Source organism: Capsicum annuum, chromosome 6, assembly GCF_002878395.1.
Source record: "Capsicum annuum cultivar UCD-10X-F1 chromosome 6, UCD10Xv1.1, whole genome shotgun sequence".
Lineage (NCBI taxonomy): Eukaryota > Viridiplantae > Streptophyta > Magnoliopsida > Solanales > Solanaceae > Capsicum > Capsicum annuum.
In genome coordinates this window covers 186,434,247-186,441,668 of record NC_061116.1, presented here as the reverse complement: position 1 = coordinate 186,441,668, position 7,422 = coordinate 186,434,247, and the positions used below count along the sequence as shown (strand labels likewise).

Here is a 7,422-nt window from a genome sequence, read left to right as displayed (position 1 = left end):
TATTGAAACATAAGTAAAAGATAAAGATTATGTTTAACGTAATTTATTTATTTTATTTGATATATTTTTTAGGGTAATTTTTTCACAAAATCTAAGATTGATTGATTTTTATTATTATTATATTGGTTATTGACTACGTGAGATTAGTGTAATTTCAAAAAAAATAATATATTAGATTATATATATAACTATTTTTTAATAAAAACTAACTACAATTGGTCGGTTTTCTTCTATTTTTTTTTAACTCCCAATAATTACTTTTTAATTATTTTTTTATTATTATATTATTTATTTTTTAAAATTAATTTTCTTTTTTATTATAATTAAAAATCGACCACAAGTGGTCAGTTTTTTAAAATTATTTTATTTTTATTTTAATTAAAAACTGATCATAAGTGGTCAGTTTTTTTAAAAAAAATTATTATTTTAATTAAAAACCGACCACAAGTAGTGGTCAGTTCTTAAAAATTATTTATTTTTATTTTAGTTTAAAACCGACCACTAGTGGTCGGCTTTATTAAAAATATACGGTCGGTTTTTAAAAATATTTTAATTATATTTGTTTTAATTAAAACCTACCACAAGTGATCGTTTTTTTTTTTTAACTATAAAGGAAATAATAATTAATATAAAAATGATTATTTTGAAATTTTAAAATATAAAAGCGCCCACTTGTGGTCGCTTTTTTGTTGTCGAAAATCTATCTTTTTTAGTAGTGACTGAACAAGGTCAGTCAGATTTCATACCTGTAACTCAACATTGTGAGAGTACCATTTTGGAATGTTAGAATCATCCAAGGATGAGTAGAATGCATTGGTATCAGCAATCATATCTTCCTTCGAGAGTGGAGAAATTCGACCGGATAAAACGCCAGTAATCACTTGCTTTGTAATTCACTAGGGGGAAACGGTAAAAGCTGGTGCAAACCAAAGGAAACACTTGGTTCATGTCCACTATGCATCAAAACCTTAAAATTGATATACCTAATCCCAGAACTATAATATTTACCTTTCATGGTAGCCTAACAAAGGAAAGACTTGGAGCAATGGCAGGTGGAAAAATGTGCTTGTAAAGTGGCCCAACGCTGTTGTCATCCACAGTCACTATCTCATTAATTTCAAGGAAAGGAAAGTGGTATTTGTTCCTGGGAGAAGTTGAACAGTAAACACTACTGATACTTCATCCTCCCATTCAGTTATAGATTATTTGACAATTATTTTCTAATCCTTCCTTCCAGTTTTCTCTCTTATTCTAATTAAGTGAAAGGCAAGTAATCTACCACTTCCTGATGAATCTTTACGTACATACTATTCCTGTTTATTTACTTCCACCAATGTGGAGAGGAAAGAAAGGAAAAAGGACAAAATCGGGTAATCAAACTCATCCTGTGCAGTGTAGGATGATATCAACATAGACTTTGGATCCGTCTTGAAAATTGACTCCACCATCTATACCAACTGCTTCAATCTGCATCATTTACCCAGTATATGAATAACTTCTAGGAATGGAAAGATTAATTCAGCATCAAGAATCGATAATTAATCTCCCCACAACATTGTTAATCAAGTTATTAACGAACTCTAGACCAAAATAAGTTATTTTTTAAATTAATTCACCAAAGTAATATTTTTTTTTGAAACTTTACCAAACTAGTATAAATGTTGTTTACAGTAACGTATTATGCTTTAAAAAAAGTTAACGGGCCAAAAAGAGCCATGGTTGACGTTAAAATAGGAATCGTTACTGTCAGTAACATTTTTGACATGAAACGTTACTGTAAGTAACGTTTTTGACATGAAACGTTACTGTTAGTAACGTTTTTGACATGAAACATTACTATGAGTAACGAGACTCTGCAACTCTGCCACATCAGAATCTTTGTACAAATCTGACGTTAAATTCTTTAGTGTCAATTATGTTTTAGCTTTAAAATATTACTCCGAGTAACTTGCTATCAAATCAACTCAAAACTCTATGGCGTCAGAATTTTTGACATTAAAGTCATTATCAGTAGTCACTTTTTAAGATAAAAAGGTTACTATGGGTAACGATTCTATCGAATCAAATCATGGACCTGCAAGGTTGGAATCGTGGTGATTGATTTACCAATAAATCGTTACTTCCAATAACGTTTTTGCTGTAAGATGTGACTGACAATAACAATTAATAACAAACGACATTCCAACAAGTGATAGCTGTAAGATGTGACTGACAATAATTTTCTGTCACTTGTTGGAATGTCGTTTGTTGTTAATTGTTATTGTCAGTCACATCTTAGAGCTAAAACGTTATTGACAGTAATGTTTTATTAGTAAATCAATCACCAAGATTCCAACTTTATAGGTCCGTGATTTGATTCAATAGAATCGTTACCCATAATAACATTTTTATCTTAAAAGGGACTACTAATAACGACTTTAATGTTAAAAATTCTGACGGCATAGAGTTTTGAGTTGATTTGATAGTATCGTTACTCAGAGTAACGTTTTAAATCTAAAACATAATTGGAAATAACGAATTTAACGTTAGATTTATACAAAGATTCTGATATGGCAGAATTGCAGAGTCTTGTTATTAATAGTAGTGTTTTATGTCAAAAATATTACTAACAGTAACGTTTTATGTCAAAAACGTTACTGATAGTAACGATTTCTATTTTAACGTCACCCATGGCTCATTTTGGTCCGTTAACTATTTTTAAAGCACAATACGTTACTGGGAACAACGTTTATACTAGTTTGGTAAAGTTTCAAAAAAAAAAATATTACTTTGATGAATTGATTTAAAAAATAACTTATTTTGGTCGAGAGTTCGTTATTAACTACTTTACCTTAGAGTGGAGCCAAAGATTTTCAAATCCATGTAGCTTTTTGGGAGTATTCCCACTTAAAGCTGATCTAGAAGAAATGTGGACTGTTTTACAGCAACTTCTCTGAAGATATCATTTGCACTTTCGGCACCTCCTATGACCACAACGACCTGCCAAACCATTGATCATATCCTCTGAATCCAATATCAATGAAGAAGAAAAGTTATATCATATGGAAAGAAGATATTATTATCCGTGTTTCTTTTCTTTTTTGTAATTCTGCCTTGACATTTTTGGTCATAGCAAAATCAACACTAGCAGTTCCACATTTTAACATTCACTATTTAGGGAACGTTCATAATGCAAGCTATTTCATAGTCACATCGTTGCAGTACTAACATTAAACCTCTCAAGATTACAATGCACGCGATACATACTTGATCTCGAAAAGGTTCAGAAACCTAATAATTGTAGCTGTGGATTTGCTTTCCTGGCCATTCTTCGATTCCTGAAAGGGCAGAGGCCTCTGGTTGGAAACTTTCAATACTGCATATTGACATACATAACTGGAAGGTTAACAACAGAGGATGGAAACAAAAACGTCTAAGAACTAAATATGTAGGATAGCGAAAAACTATCTCAAAGAACTTTAAAGAATATGAATTGCAGCAAACTTCCAAAACCATGGAAAAACCAAACATTTTTTCATAACCGTGGTGTTTAGATCAGCTTGTGCGCACCTTGATTAATTCTTGTCGCCTCCCAGCATCAACATGTATCAGGCAATAACTCTATGCACCAAGACTAGTACATTGTTTAAAGTTTTGAACATGAGACCTCGTTCTCTCCTTAGAACCAATAATTATCATGTTCAAAATTCAAATCACATGCTGACGAGGAACACAAATTTGGAGGAATAATTCAATCAATGATTTTGTCTCGATTAGTTAGTTTTGTTAATTGTAGGTTATTAACAGACCTTTAAACAATGGACATTTCAAAAAAGAATTTAATATGTCAATCTCCTCTTAAAAGCTATCATCCCCAATATGTTTCAGACATTCTATGATTTTTACCCTGCTGAAAAAATTATTTTATGTATTACTTTCTCTCTTCTATTTTACTTGACTTTTTTATTAAAAATAATTATTTTAATTTACTTGTCCAATAAAAAACTCAAAGTGGGTAATAATAGAAGTAAACATATGCAACTGTTAATTTGTAACTGACATTACAAGAAAAGTGTTAATTACTTGGAAATTTTCATAGGAATAATACGATAAAATCCCCAAATAATTTGATTACTTGCGGATTTTCTTGCCAATTAGAATCCAAAGAAAAAACCTTCATAGGTAATTATTACTTGAGGATTTAGAAAATCCCTAGGTAATTTAGTTGCAGAAATAAATCCGCAAGTAAGTTAGTTGTGGATTTATTTGCGACTAACTATCAAAATTTTGCATGAATTATTTGATAAAATTTCATACGAAAAGAAATTTACCTACGGATTTTAATGAAAAAATTCACAAGTTATTTCCCATGAAGATCCCCAAGTAAATCCGTAGAAAGTTTAGAGGTGAAAATTTCTAATTAATCAAAAAAATTTCTTGCAGATATTTATAAAACTATTTCGCAAGAAAAATCCTATGAAATGCCCCAAGTAAATCCGCAAAAATAAATGATCGCAAGATAATTTTCATGAATATTTAGCATGTACATCCCATGAAAATCCTCAATTAATAATTCACACGTAAATCACTAGAAATATTTCACAATTAGTCAAAAATCTATTTGAAATCTCCAATAATTCTCAAAAACAACATTCAAGAGAAGTCTAATGTAAACCATTACAACTAACAAAAAATATAATTCATAACATCCACCAATAATGTATGATTCTTAAATGGTTCAAAACAAAATAATTCAAACTTGAATCCTTAATAAAACTACCAACCATCAAGGTCAGAATCACTTTCATTCGCGTTATCAGGGTCAAAATCACTTTCATTCACGTCATCAGAGTCATCATCACTTTCATCCTCATAAGCTTGGTTGTCTTCTTTAGATGGGCATTCATCATTCGAAGATGATTTCTTGTATACATGTTTCTTCAATAAGTCCAATTCCTTTCTCATCTTCTTATTTTTGTATCGTTCATTCTACAACTGAGTATACAAATCAGCATTTGAAGCATTAACCTGGACTTAATCATCTCATCAATTTTATTCGGCAAAGTTGATTTTGATTTCCTAGATGTATTTACACTTTGACCCAGGGATCCAAGACCTTTGAATCTTCCATTTTTCTTTCCACCAACAGATCAGATTGCACCCAGATATCCATTTCACTCAACTGAGTAGTCTGACTAACTGAATTAGTTTCTCCTTCCATAATTGATGCACTTTGATCAGCTAATATTTCTTGTTTGTTTCTTTCAAACTCATTATGCATAAGAATTAGTTAATTCATGCCATAAAACGTGCTAAAAATATATTATTAGCAAAAGTTATATTAGATTGCAGTATCAAATAAAAGCATAACAATCAGCAAATACAAATATGTATTAGCATATAAGGTATCATAAATTTAAAGTTGATTTTTCAGATTATTGTGACTATTGTATGACTTGTTCTATTAAGCTAACAGATGATGAAATTAGAAGAATAAGAAAATAAGAGAGGCTAAACAGAATGTCACGTCCAAAAATAAGCCTTAGGAGTGACTTACTCCCGTTAACACCACTTTCCGGGAGAACCAATTTTCTATACATTCATAACGTTTACAAACACCAAGATAAACACATATACAACTCTACATGCACAAAATAATCATTAACGCAGGGTAATTATCCAACAGGACCTCTAGACTGAGCCTCAGACCCTGAAATATAGGGGGTCAATACAATTGTACTGGTATGCAGAAAAATTCCAAAATAACAATTTTTATTCAACATAGGTGAGAGCAATTTAGAAAATAGTTCATAACTATACATATGCAAAGAAAACACATGGGCATATTTAAAGGACTCTGAACAATTATCTGAACTCCCTGACACACTCTTTGTTTTTACTTCTGTGCTAAGTGGTGTACCCCACAACTCTAAAATTCCATGGGCTAAATGGAATCTGCATAACTCAGCAACCAAGCCCCCAACCCGATTTTACTGCAAGGGTTGGTGTCTCTGTCTCTAATACGCCATAGGGCACTAGGCCAGCGTATAATCCCTCTAGGGGATGAAATGAACCCGTATAGGTAAAACACGATTTTAAGCTAGAAGTTCTTGAACTCAAGCCTTCTTTGGGAAACCACCTAACCCTCTTTAAGCCCATTTTTAGGTCTTTTAAACATGTATTCTCTGAAATCAAAATCTAAAAACTCGAACTCTGTTATGGCATACATTTTTATATGGTATCGTCATACAATTGACTTGCAAGTCATATCTCTGGGCCATTCATAGCATATTATAATCTCTTCTTTCAAAACATAAAGTTTGGGACCACCATATCAATCAATAAATTCAAAAGGGCTCTTGCTTTAAACTCTTGTGAACACATGCATGAAACTCTCTCTTTTCAACCTTTCAACAACATGTGGTGGTCATGAAATTTGTGAAAAATCATGAAATTATTTTAGCAATTCTCTTAACATTTAACATCAAATAAACCATCCCCTCTTAAGTTCAAAATCATAATCAAGTCATAAACCAAAGATCAAGTCATTCATATCATGCTTCCTCATAACGAAATCGAGTATTTCATAACACACATAGGAACAAGCAACTTAACAACAAGAGAAAAATGTTTATAGGCTTATGTTTTCTATTCAAATCCTCAAATCTCAATTTCATACATACATATATACGATTTCAAATCAAATTTGGGGGAAAGGCCTCAAGACTAAAATAATATATCATTAAAGCATTCATAATACAAGATTTAAAACATAATTCCAAAACCCCTTTTAAAATTTCATGATATCTATAACTTTAAATCTTATTCAATGTGTTTTCAACAAGCCCATGTAGTTTAGGAAAATTCCACGTACCTTAGATTACTTGGGAGAAAGATCGGGGCCCGAATCTTGACTAAGTTCTTGATACTCTTGACTTCTAAAGATGAGTTTCTTGATCTTTGTGGAAAACCTAGGGTCTTGATTAAAGAGAGACAGCTAGTTTTCTGATATATTTTGCCCTAATGACACCTTAATTTTATGTTATGGCACAGTTATGATGAGGGAAAAGACTAATTTTCCCTTTCTAAGACCAATTATTTAAAATAAATTCGCAAAATGGGCACTGATGCATTACCCGATGCGACGCATTGAGATCACGTCGGTCCACTATTTCATTGATGCTATCATTGACGCGGCGCTCCGACTTCACGTCGGACCACATTTTTCAATATCCAAACACCCCTCTAACGATGGTAAAAAATTTCAAAACTTACCCAAGATATACTAATAACTTCCCCGATCATTAAACAACTTAAAAATCAGCTTTCTGGGGTCAGAAAGGACGAAAATAAAATCATCAAACTTTAGAAGCTCAAAATGTGACCAAGTCCTCTTGACACTTAGAAAAATTTTCAGAAGATCGATCCTCCAAGCACACCATG

At 31.7% G+C, this 7,422-nt stretch overlaps 1 pseudogene; it reads right to left on the bottom strand.

The window, feature by feature from the left end:
• LOC107874034 overlaps nt 1-5,200 on the bottom strand; it is a 70,306-nt pseudogene extending 65,106 nt beyond the window's left edge.
• Between the last annotated feature and the right edge of the window lie 2,222 nt (nt 5,201-7,422).